We start from the raw sequence: 9,112 nt of genomic DNA, 5'->3' as shown, positions 1-9,112 counted from the left end.
GCCACTGGTTTCCTGAATTGATTCGATGCCAATTCTCAAGGCCTCGATTCAATTCAATTCTCGATTCAATTCAATTCGATTCAATATTGATTCATGTAGAGATATTTTAGTAAAAAAAATCCTATGTTGCTTCTACATTTAAGAGATTCTCAGAGAACTTTAGTTGGAAATAGTACAAAGAATGTTCCAACTAGGCACATTATTAAAAATTTCAGGGTTAGCATTAAAAATTGACCCTAAACTAGTAGTACTTAAATCACTATTTTACCCCCATGTGGCCCATCCTGGATATGGTCTTTTTTTGTTCAGTTTGCTTCTGTCTTCGTAGTGTTTAAATCTAAAATGTAGTCAAGTTTGGAGGTTTCTTCAGTAGAGCAGAGTGTCAGGCTCCATCATATTTGTTTTTACAGACATAAGTCCCTTATTGTAAGTCCAAGTTGAAATTCTTGTTGTGAAAGAATAAAAATAAGTAAATTTGATCAATTATTTTAAGCTCATTATTTTACTAAAACTATTACTAGTAGTAATAGTCACATTTTCAGATATAGTGCATTTAGTGTGGTGCTGTAATGTTTGTCTGTCTGCTGTCTGTGAGGTGTGTTCTGTAGACACACACCTATGCTCTTTAATTAAAAGATCCACAACACTTATAAAAAGAACTAGATCATGTTATCTATCATATTATGTACATTGTATGTTGTTGTGAATGTTAAATTATGCTAATTTGATAGAAAATCTACATGAGATGCGAGTTTGTTGCTCATACCTTTCTAAATGACTGAGTGCTCCATCATTTCCCTGCTGTAAACAGCGGGGTCATGCATAATTTGCACATGAAATGGAGGAATAGGGGGTCGTAAAATTAAGCACACTGTATGGAGTGGCACATACAGGGGTTTCACAAATCAGTCACGGTTTGCTCCTCTTAAATGTAGCATCCCAGACGATCACTATTGTGGGTGTGAGTCTGCCCTGTCTGTAGCAGCAGCGGCTTAAGCGCTCTCCACCTGTAGAGCTCCACTGCTCGCACTGCGCTGGCGGAAGTTTCCGTTTGAGGAAGAGATATGCAGCTCGTATTAATAACGCACCCAGATATCCAAAATTAGATGATTGGGCGTGAGATTTAAACCTTGAATTAGAGTCTAAATGTTTTTAGAAGCAAGTGCTGATCAACTTTCAGGCTGCGTGAGTGAGTAAGTCTGAGACTGGTAGCGCGAGGAGCTGACAGGAGAGGAAAAAAGGCACATATTAAAAGATTGATCTTTGGATTTTATGGATCGATATTGGATTTTTAAAAAAAGAATTGATCTGAATCAGAAAATTGATCTTTTGAACCCAGGTCTAGTGCTGATATGTTTTTATGTGTAGGAAACGAAAAATCATGGTTCAAGAGCGAGTTAAAAAAGTGGAGCCAAAAGCTCGCGCTGAGAACCTCGGGATGGAAATTTATATTAGTGCAGATGAGCAGCTGAAGGGGTGCCGGTCTGGCTTTGAAGCTCCCTGTGCCAAAACCATTGCTCCTGTTGACCTCATATCTTTTTTGTGAGCAAGAGGAGATGTGTGGCTACGTTTTGTTGTTTATATTATAGCTGTGGACCAAATGTGTTTTTCAGGAGAGCAGTTTGTTTGGGAAGTTCTGCCTCTTCTCACAACCTCTCTCCTGCACTCTAGCGATGATGTCATCACTCTAAGTCTCTCCATGTACTCCACTGTAAAACACCTGAGAGAGACAAAATCTTTTAAAGTTTGATCAGCAAAACGCAAAATAGTTGAAAGAGTATAAATAGTATATAATATTATTTAAAAAAAATAGCTGAAGAGAGCACAAGAAGCTGAAGAGTATGATACTTCTACTATTACTACTACTACTGAGGGCTAAGTTACTAACTCTACAGTATCAAAGCTCTATGAGTACTGTAAATAAAAAAGATATTTAAGTATATGTGAATTATAACAATAAAAAAGAAAGTTTTTTTTATGTATTATAGAGCTAGGCCTTACAGGAACTGCCACTTCTTTGTGCTCTTACTTGTGTAGGAGACGAGAGCTGTAACTGTGCTCTCACTGGAGGATAACATCCTGGTACTTTCATCCTCCTCTGATGCACCAAAGGGCCTGCCTCAGCTTATTCAGGTAATGAACCAGTATAACATTCTTTTATGCACCTGTATAACATGAACCAGTATAACATTCTTATATGCACCTGTATAACATGAACCAGTATAACATTCTTATATGCACCTGTATAACATGAACCAGTATAACATTCTTTTATGCACCTGTATAACATGAACCAGTATAACATTCTTTTATGCACCTGTATAACATGAACCAGTACAACATTCTTTTATGCACCGGTATAACATGAACCAGTATAACATTCTTTTATGCACCTGTATAACATGAACCAGTATAACATTCTTTTATGCACCTGTATAACATGAACCAGTATAACATTCTTTTATGCACCTGTATAACATGAACCAGTACAACATTCTTTTATGCACCTGTATAACATGAACCAGTATAACATTCTTTTATGCACCTGTATAACATGAACCAGTATAACATTCTTTTATGCACCTGTATAACATGAACCAGTATAACATTCTTTTATGCACCTGTATAACATGAACCAGTACAACATTCTTTTATGCACCGGTATAACATGAACCAGTATAACATTCTTTTATGCACCTGTATAACATGAACCAGTATAACATTCTTTTATGCACCTGTATAACATGAACCAGTATAACATTCTTTTATGCACCTGTATAACATGAACCAGTATAACATTCTTATATGCACCTGTATAACATGAACCAGTATAACATTCTTTTATGCACCTGTATAACATGAGCCAGTATAACATTCTTTTATGCACCTGTATAACATGAACCAGTATAACATTCTTTTACGCACCTGTATAACATGAACCAGTATAACATTCTTATATGCACCTGTATAACATGAACCAGTATAACATTCTTTTATGCACCTGTATAACATGAACCAGTATAACATTCTTTTATGCACCCTCCATCAGAGGCCCGGCCTCTGATAATCTTATTTCAGACACCCAGCAGCACAAACAACAGAAGAATGACTGCAGCATTGCACACTCCAAATAAACACAGGGAAACAAAATGGTTTTATCATGCTGCAAAGATTTTTATTTAGTTATTATTAAGCCTCATGTACATGTCAGACTCATATGAGTACATACATCAGTGGTGGCTAAGTTATGATGATCCTAATCCAGGACAGAACCATAAACCTCCACCTCACACAGGGTCAGGATCTCCACTCTCCCAGGGATGTTGATGGTGACATACCGACCATCCATCCCATTACACTGGAACTCAGCAGTAGCACCAGCTAGGATGCTATGAATCACAGCACACCTGTAGGAGGAGGAGAGATGACTGGTTAACTCAGGAGGAGAGATGACTGGTTAACTCAGGAGGAGAGATGATTGGTTAACTCAGGAGGAGAGATGATTGGTTAACTCAGGAGGAAAGATGATTGGTTAACTCAGGAGGAGAGATGATTAATTAATTAAAGTACCTTGGGTTGTTGATTCCATGGTTGTCGAGGGAATCTCCGATGTGAATCTCAGCTCCATTCAGTCTTTCAGGGACCTCTATGCGGTTTGTTACCTTTACAGAAAACACTCTGTGGGTTTTTACCAGATCCAGTCTCCACCAGGGGTTCATCATGTTTGTGGTGGCAGTGCAGGATCCATAAGCCCATCTGTTGTCAGTATTCCCATCAATGGCGTTGTATGCAATGCTTCTAAAATCATAGAGTGATGACTGGGTGGCTTTTCCTTTGAGTGCAAGGTTCTCTCCTAAGAACAGAAACAATAACTCATGTTAGTAATCACACACAGTATGTTTAATTTAACCTTGACCCCGGAGTAAGGTCAGAATAAATGGATGGGTTAAATACAGTGACAACAAAAAGTAGTACCCAAAATATAAGATTTCTACAAAGTAATGCAAATTGCATAAAAATCTGTGATGTTAAAGAAATGACAGCATAAATATTCACCTCCTTTAAAGTGACTGATCTAAGTCAACAGAGGTCCAGACAGTTGGTTCTAGTAGTCTCACTGTTAGTGAAATGGGGAACACCTGGGTGCAGTATTCCTGGCTACCATTACACCATAAAGACAAAAGCACACTCAGAGAAAGGTGACTTAAAAGTCTAAGTCAGGGGATGGAGACAGAAACATCTCCAAGGCTCTGAACATCCCCCAGAGTTCAGTTAAATCCACCATGAAGAAATGAAGGAGTATGTCACATGTGTAAATCTGCCTAGATCAGACCGTCCTCACAAACTGAGTGAGCGTGTAAGAAGGAGACTAGTGAGAGAGGACACCAAGACACCTATGACTACTCTGAGGGAGCTCCAAGCTTCAGCAGCTGAGATGGGAGAGACTCTGCAGACAACAACTGTTGGGCGAGTTCGTCAAACTGTTGGTTGAAGAGAATATCAGATTCGAGTTCTGTCTGACCACCTGTCCTTCAAGTGGGCTGCAGTAATGAGGGAAATTAACTGTACAATATTGGCAGTGTTGGCAATGGACAATAACAATTCGTATGTTGGCTTTAGTAGCTAAAATGTTGAACAATGTAAATGACTGATGGTGATAATAGCTTAGATTGACTTTAACTCTAGAATTATAATGAGGACTGATGGTGATAATAAGAGTCTTTAGATTAACTTTAACAAGATATGTCATCTGACTAAGTTTGCGCTTTAGTTCATAGATCATGATCTCACCAGTTGGTGCTCGGTACCCGTAGACTTCCACTTCACAGAGTACGAGGATCCGGTTGTCACCAGGCAGCACTAACTTCACCTCACGTCCCTCTACACGTTCATCAATAGAGTGAGTGAAAGACTCACCAGCACCTATTCTGTCAATACTAGCAACCCTGGAAGAGAAACAAGCATAACTAAAATCAGATTTGACTCCCACAGAGCTGAGGAGTGGAAAGAGAAAATGGATTTAAAGAGACACCAAGAGTTGCCAGGTAAATTCTGTAGTTTAAACTCATTATGAGAACATGCTGTAAAGTGGATAATGGTTAAATTCTATTTCTGTATAACAACTACAGCTATAAAACTAGAAAAGCACTCGGAGAGCGCAGACCTCTGCCATTAGCCCTTTAAAAATTCCTGGATTTGTCCCCATGTGCCCCCACCACAGCATTTGCCAATTACTCCCAACCCCGTGGGTGGAAACACTGTGAGGCAAAGCACTGGCTTCACTACGGGGTGGACTGTCACGGTGAAAGCATTGCCTGCTGGTGCCAACAGATGCACTGACAGTGTCACCTATGGTCTCACTGGACGACTGGAAGTCATGGCAGAGGGTGAATATTCCTCTATTCCTCCCAACATTGTGAGTATTCTCGCTACAATTCGCTGTCTTTCTCTCTGTTATGCTCTGACTCGTCTCCTCGACCTGGCACGCATCTTTCAAACTCTATAAACTCCAAAACTTTGAATAGAAACACACCCAAAAATGCTGCTGGGATTGAAGTTACTCATGTCTGCCATCTCCTAGTGTAAAGTGGTAACAGCGCAGACCTCCACCATTAGTCCTATTTCCCAATAGTACAGAATCCTTTAAAAAATTCAGATCCGGATCACTCCCCAAATCTAATCAGTTCTTCCTTTTGCCATTTCCTGAAAATTTCATCAAAGTCCATCCATAACTTTGAGTTATGTTGCAAACAAACAAACTAACAAACAAACTAACTAACAAACCCACCCGAACGCATAACCTCCTTGGCGGAGGTAATGAACTGCAATCTGTTTTACAGGACAGTACTGACAACTTTGATGCTCAGTCTTTACTGTAAATTCAACACTCAGTTTGTCAGAAATAGAAGACAATATCCAAAACTCCAGCTTGTTCACTCACTTTAATTGGTCTACATGGATCTCCAGGCCATTGAGTCCCTCTGCACAGCAGTCTCCTCTGTTGGTGATGGTGATGGAGGTGACGATGTAGGACTCCAGCAGGTCCACCTTCCACCAGGGTCTGACCTGTTCAGAGGAGAAGGTGCAGGATCCAGCATTGAAGTCAGTGTTAAGATTTCCGTCAATGGCACTGTAGGCTGCTCCAAAGTCGTGCAATTTACGGTGTGACTGGGTTGCTTTTCCACGCAGGGCCACATTCTCTGTGGATGAGGTGGGTTTAATTCATATATAATCTAACAGAACATTTGGGTATTCCTACTGAAAGTTACTCTGTTCACAGTTCAATGAGGCTGTGTTTCAGATGAGAATCAGAATAAACAAGATCAAAATGCAATTTCAGCTGAAATTGAGTGGGGATGCTGAGAGCTGGACTGTGGAAGAACTGCTGAAAATAGCTGAAAAGCAAAAAAATAGCTGAAAATAGCATTAAAAAATCCCTGAAAATAGCATAAAATAGCTGAATAGCTTAAAAATAGCAAAAAATGATTAAAATGAATAGCAAAAAAATCTCCAAAAATAGCATAAAATAGCTAATTAGCATAAAATAGCGTAAAATAGCATAAAATAGCATAAAAGCTGGAACTAGCATTTAAATTGCATAAATAGCTGATTGGTATAAAAATAGCTAAAAAGCATAAAGATGGTTGAAAATAGCATAAAAGCTGAAGATTGCCATACCTGATTAGTGAAAAAGGTAAAAAAAAAAAACATTTAAAAAGAGAGCCTTGTAGAGTTTGTTTCAAGATTTACACTTGAGCACATTGTTTCATAATATTGTTCAGATGAGTGCTTTAAAAACAATAAATAAAAGCCACTTGTATGTGACAGTTTAAGGGGGCTTTCACACCTACGTCATCTGGTCCAGACTTTAGGACTTTTCTGTTTGGTCCGAACCAAAATGATAGGTGTGAAACCTCCCCTGGACCGTGGTCCGGACCAAACGACCAAAAGAGGTGGTCTGGGTCTGGTTCAAATGGAACCACGGTCTGGTTCATGCCATGTGTGAAAGCATTATTTTGAAAGGTTTGGACCTTCGTATCAATGACAGGAAGTTACGACATGACTACCAGCAAAAGAAATCCATCACCATAACAAAATGAGCTGCGGAAGAGCCCACAATAATCTCACGGACTGAAATTAACCAGCAGCCTGGACAGGGTGGGATAACTGTAGCTGCTTTACATTACACGAGGAGTAGATGTGTCCGTTATTATGTTAAATGAGGATTGTCCAAACACGGAAAATTTCATAAAATTGTTGATAAAGTTATACCTCACTACTGACAGCTCCTCTTTTCAAGAGTTTTACAACACATACCTTCTCTCCTGGGTTGGTGTTGCAATGGCTCGCAGGATTGAATACTTTCTTCTCCCTTCCTGTCGACGACAATCAAGTTGTCGTCTAACGATAAAACTCATAAGATGAACTTGGACCAGCTTTATGTACAGCTCTCCAAGTTGTTGCTTTTGGTAGTAGAAAATCAACAATAATCTGATGGTAGGAATGACGATTTCATTTATTGTTTACAACATTCAAGACTTGCGTTATACAACATGTTGACATCAGACGCCTGCCGGCCAAATGATCAATCAATGTAAACTACAGAGACACACAAACCACGTAGTTGATGATGATGATATCACGTAGGTTCGTCATGTAAAGTCTCTTAGTCTGGTTGCAATAATGACAGTGTGAAACCCAAACAGACCGAACCAAATGTATACAATGTAACAAAAACACGGACCTTGGTCTGGACCTTCAGGTGTGAAAACACCCTAAGAGAGTGTTGACGTGTGATGTGTGTGTCTGAAAGACTCCCAGGTTGCTATGGTGATCAAAGCCTGTATGACATCATAGCAGTCAGCTGAGATCAAAGTTAATTAGTCACATCTGTGAAAACTTCTGTGAAAAACAGCCCTGAAAACTGAGTTGAGTGACCAGAACATGCCCTTAAACAAAGTCAATTTAAGCTGTACTTGTAAAACCTAACCGAAAACCGAAGGTATTGTAAGAATCAGCAGAAGTTGCTGAACATGGTAATGTGTTCCAAAAGCTCGTGCTGAGAATCTCAGGATGGAAATCTATATTAGTGCAGATGAGCAGCTGAAGGGATGTCCTTCATGCTTTGAAGCTCCCTGTGCCAAAACCGTTGATCCTGTTGACCTCAAATCTTTTTTGTGAGCAAGAGGAGATGTATGGCTACGTTTTGTTGTTTATATTATAACCGTGGACCAAAAATTTTTGTCAGGAGAGCAGTTTGTCCGGAAGTTCTGCCTCTTCTCACAACCTCTCTCCTGCACTCTAGTGATGATGTCATCACTCTAAGTCTCTCCATGTACTCCACTGTAAAACGTCTGAGGGAGCCAAAGTCTTGTTAAAGTTTGATCAGCAAAAAAATAGTATAGTAATTGTAAATAGTATATAAAAGTATTAAAAATAGCTGAAGAGAGCACAAGAAGCTGAAGAGTTTGATAGTAGAATAGTGAAAATAGCCTGAGGAATGCCAAAGTTATTTGGAGTTGAAAAAGTGCAGATCTCTGAAATTGTGCCATCTGTTTAACATTGTTAAACAAAGTTAAATATTATAAACATTATAAAAGTCATAGCAGTCGAATGATGAAGAAACTGAATTTTTTAATATTTAAACAGTGTCGATACAACAAAGTATGAAGGAGGAGATAGCCGACACGGAAGAAGAACAAAATGAATATCAATAGTGTGGATGCTTACTCAGCATAATCACTTTTTTACAGGTTATCCTATTACTAGTAATCATCAAATGTTTTATGGTAAATTTCTCACACATACTCACCGTAGGCTGAGCAGGCTGAGTAGGCTGAGTGCAGGAGCAGCAGCACGAGGAAAAGAGAGAGGTTCATCATCCTGTTTGAGAAAGTTGACAAATATTAAAATGAGCATTTTATTTCTGTTTTTAATTTCACAGCACTGGAGAACCACGGTGTTTCTGAAGGACCCCCCCACCAGCAGGAGTGGGGCACGCTGAGTCTGCCACTGCTGATGTTGGAAGAAAAGGAGAAAGAACAGGATGGAAACAGAGGTTACAGAGTGAGAGTACGGCAGAATCAACTTCAAATATCTCGTCTTTGTGTTG

At 39.3% G+C, this 9,112-nt stretch overlaps 1 pseudogene; it reads right to left on the bottom strand.

The window, feature by feature from the left end:
* Positions 1–3,256: 3,256 nt before the first annotated feature.
* Positions 3,257–8,882, bottom strand: LOC121514016 (annotated as a pseudogene).
* Between the last annotated feature and the right edge of the window lie 230 nt (positions 8,883–9,112).

Source organism: Cheilinus undulatus, linkage group 8 (assembly GCF_018320785.1).
Source record: "Cheilinus undulatus linkage group 8, ASM1832078v1, whole genome shotgun sequence".
In the NCBI taxonomy this organism is placed as follows: domain Eukaryota; kingdom Metazoa; phylum Chordata; class Actinopteri; order Labriformes; family Labridae; genus Cheilinus; species Cheilinus undulatus.
This window is presented reverse-complemented; position numbering and strand designations above follow the sequence as displayed.